The 4,401-nt window shown below is 34.7% G+C and overlaps 1 long non-coding RNA gene across 1 annotated transcript in view; it reads right to left on the minus strand.

The window, feature by feature from the left end:
- The window catches only part of LOC144960833 (uncharacterized), a 4,207-nt gene extending 2,728 nt beyond the window's left edge, over positions 1 to 1,479 (minus strand). The window contains exons 1-2 of the long non-coding RNA XR_013642951.1: positions 1,455 to 1,479; positions 631 to 746 (exon numbers count right to left, since the gene is read on the minus strand). This is a non-coding gene — a long non-coding RNA (uncharacterized LOC144960833). The remainder of the gene's footprint in view (positions 1 to 630; positions 747 to 1,454) is intronic.
- Between the last annotated feature and the right edge of the window lie 2,922 nt (positions 1,480 to 4,401).

Consider the following 4,401-nt stretch of genomic DNA (forward strand, 5'->3'; position numbering starts at 1 on the left):
TATAATAATAATAATATAATAATAATCATCATCATCATCGTCATCAGCATCATCATCATCATCATCATCATCATCATCATCATCATCATCATCATCATCATCATCATCATCATCATCATCATCATCATCATCATAATCCTAATAATAATAATGATGATAATAATAATAATAATAATAATAATAATAATAATAATAATAATAATAATAATAATAATAATAATAATAATAATAATAATAATAACAATAATAATATTAATAATAATAATAATAATAATAATAATAATAATAATAATAATAATAATAATAATAATAATAATAATAATAATAATAATAATAATAATAATAATAATAATAATAATAATAGTAATAATAATAATAATAATTATTATTATTATTATTATTATTATTATATTATTATTATTATTATATTATTATTATTATTATTATTATAAATCACTTGTATAGCGCACAAATCCATTAATTCATGCTCTAAGGCGCTTTACAATAAACCACGAACTCACAAATGGAAATTAAAATTAAAACTACAGCACTGAAAGCGTAGATTGAAGAACAATAAACTAAATTAAGTAAAGGCTATTTTAAACAGTTCAGTCTATAAATTGGACTTACGCAAACTCCGTATACTTCTTGAGGAATCTTTATGGTCTCCACGTTTCTCATAAGCACAGCTCTGACATATACCACAAACTGAGCAGCCAGAATCACTATATCCACAACCACAGAGCCTATTAGACGACAATAATTTTCTTCTTTATCCTAATGAGCGAAGCGGTGCAGAAAATATAATATGAAGAGTAAAGGGGAAATACCACAGATGTTTACGATTTTGAAATGTTCATGATCACCCCCCTTGAGTGCGTCAGTGGTCTCAAGTTTCCCTCTATGAATAGACAAGCGGAAAAAGGACAACCTTTAATAGGTGTAGATTGTCCCCTGATCTATTTATGGAAGGAAGGGACATCACCCAGAGGGGGCAGTCCAAGTTGTTTGGAAAAGTGAGCGTTTGTGGGTTGTTCCATGTACCCTGATTTGCCAGTGAATTGCTTGTCCCAGATAAGATAATAAGGAACAGATGCAATTGTTACAACTAAATAAAGAAAACGTTTAGTGAGCAGTGACCTTTTTTAACCGTTTTTTTGGGACTGGGTGGTGATTGTCTTTGTCTTTTTGTATGTCCGGTTACAGTAAATGTTGAATATAAAATGTCAGGTGTTGATCCAGGCATCAAAAACTGTTACACAGTCCAAAGATAAGGGTAATACTTTTAGTACATATTGTAGGTGGTTTTATTCAACAAAGACTTATCTTTTACATTAGAAATACTGAAAAGTGTTTGAAAACATGCCAATCAATATGGATTTATAGAAGCACAATTAAGAAAAAAAATACCCACATTGTGGCATTCATGGCTCCACTCTTAAAACGGCGTTTACCATAGTAGGTGCATTCATGACAAATGGAGGAAATCCTACATTCATCTTTAAGCCATTTGTGATTTCCTAAAAAGAGGAAAAAATAGAAACATGATTATAACGATGATCGGTTAGATATAAAGATAAACACTCTTAATATAATATAAAAACAGAATCAATTGTATCAAAATATAAAAAAAAATGTTCAACAACCATTTGAATATTATCCGGAATTCCCAAAACTTTACACCAAACAAACCTAAAGACAATTTATTTTCACTCAAACACGAAAGCAGTATATTCATATTAGACTAATATTTTTCAGCAAGACAAACTCGGTGTTAAATCTGTACATCTACTAGCAGGTATTTCCGTTCTTTAATTAATTAATTAATTAATTTCTCATATTTATATAGAGCCTTTAGTCGAAACCTCAAAGCGATTGTTTTAAACCCTAAAAAACAGAGACATGGAAGGCTAAGCTAGCTGATTTGCCAAACACATAAAACACATTGACTATTTATTTTAAAAAGTCAACTGAGACCTACACGTTTTCAACACAAAATGTCTTTCGTTATTTATGCGGCCATGCCAGTGTAGCTGATTGAAGGGATTTTGAAATGACCGGAAGTCAAGCGTCGTCGTTTCTTTTTTGGCGACTCGTCATTTTTCATCAGTTTCCTATATTGGTTTTATTCTAATTGTAAAGAAACCAAACATTATTTTTTAAATCACACAACTACCCCCGCGGCGTTCTGTCGTTCCAAATCAACAGTCCAAATTTGACTGTTCTCGGGTCCTTAGCTTTTAAGTGTACAGAACTACAATGTTTGGGGCGACTTGCGTTTATTTGCAGGTCTGATAAGCCAGTTCCATTTCGGCTCATTGTTGTAATAGAAATCTCAAAAACTGACGCTACATATTGCCCGTTACAACAATGTTAAACTAGGCCTCTAAACGATTTCGGGTGTCAGACCTGCATTTATATACACGTTGGCTTGAGACCATAGCTCCACCATAAAATCTATAACAATAAAATGTCTTATTATTTGTGATGTTCAAATATAATGATGATGTGTGGTGTCGATTTCCAATGGTTGGTAACGATAGAGCTAAGTCAGTTGGTAAAGACAGAGATAAAGTGGAATTCAAGTGTATAGAAAGAAATCAAACATGCAGCACATATATTTCTTTTCCCTTTATTTTCTTCTGCACCTTCAAACTTGCCAGTGTTGTTTGTGGCTGAAATAAAATAAACAAAAACCATATTCAAACATTTTCTTCTCTTGTCACTGCCGTACTCTGGAAAAACTCGTATTTAGAATTTGGCCAGAAAACTCGTCCTTCAAATATCGATAAATTTAAATGACCTTCATCTTGGCAAAAACTCCCAAACCTGAGACGATTGAAGTCCCAATTTGAGAAATTATGACAAGTTGAGCGTCCTTTAAGTGATTGATATTTGAAGGACGAGTTTTCTGGCCAAATTTTAAATATTGTTTTTTTCCAGAGCACGACAGCTAGTTAAAAGCTTGGCCACTTTTCCCCTACACATTTTTTGGTCCTTTTTCTCCATTTCATTCTCGTCCGACTTCAATATCCCCCCACCCACCAACCAAACCGTACTCATATTTTTAAGCGTTGTAAATATTGTGTGAAGATCGCGATTATAGGTGGCGCAAGGCCAGGTAAAATGGATTTTGTCCTCACAAAACATAGAATGGGTCATTGAATTTAGTTCCTCAAGATAATGCCTCAACAAAATCAAACCGAGTCACTTCCTCTTCCTCATCACCCTCTTGCTCTTCGTCTTCTTCTTTCTCACCTCCTTTTTTATCATCTTTTTCTTCCTCCTTACCCTTCTTCCTGGGATGTTGGTGGTTACTGAGAATAGATGAAACATCTTTTTTCAAGGTGTTTATCTGTGGATAATAAAAGAAAGTCACAGCAAGAACAAGCAAATAATTATAATGATGCTTTATCTACCACCGTATCCCCCCCCCCCCCCCCCCCCACACAAAAACACACACACTACCCCCCCCCCCCTTTCTCTCTGTCTCTCAATCTCATTTCTATCTCTCTTTCTTTCTATCTCTCTCTCCCTCCCTCATAATCTCGATTTCTGTCCCTCTCTACCTATGTCCGTCTATCTATCGTCCTCCCTCTCTCAGGCTCTCTCTCTCTCTATATATATATATATGCGGCTATATGGCCTTGTGGTATGACACTCGCTTTCGGATCGGAAGGTCCTAGATTCACGCCTCGCTCGGCACATAGCTGAGTCCTTGGAAAAGACTCTTTACTAACATCCTCTCACTGGAATCAAGTGTAAAATGAGTACCTGGCTGTCAAAAAGAGATATTGTGCTTTTAGCTCTCTCTTTATTGACCATTGTCAGACCAGGATACTTCCAGAAATTTCATACTACCTAACCTACACAAACATGGATTTCTTTTCACAAACTCAAAAGCAATGAGGACATACATTACGTACTATCTAAATGTCGTATCTAACACGCTAGGTCATTGGAATATCAAAAGTCAACGAAACAAGAACGGAAATGACAGTAGTTGAACGGACCAAAGATGATTTGGAAAATGTGAGAAAACTTGGGATCTTGATCAACGAGGAATAAGACATTAAAAGGTGTGATATGTCCAGACCAGATAAGTAACCAAGATCTCTACGACCGTTAAGTAGTATGCCCTGTGATAGAATAAAACAACAAAGATGGAAACTTCTTGGACATATTCTCAGAAGAGACAAGAACATACATGTCAAGACACCAATGAAGGAAAACTTCACTGTCATGAAGAAATGCCGCGGACGAACACCAACGTCTCTACCAACAACACCAAATTGCAGACATACCATCGTCTGCTCCGATCAGCACCAGGAGAATTTGTATCTTTACAGCTACAGGAAAACTATTCCATCAAAACTAAAGACGGAACTTGACCTGCTCGCT

This window comes from Berghia stephanieae, chromosome 15 (genome assembly GCF_034508935.2).
Source record: "Berghia stephanieae isolate SIO BIC M18660-M18661 chromosome 15, UCSD_Bste_1.3, whole genome shotgun sequence".
NCBI classification, from domain to species: Eukaryota; Metazoa; Mollusca; class Gastropoda; order Nudibranchia; family Aeolidiidae; genus Berghia; species Berghia stephanieae.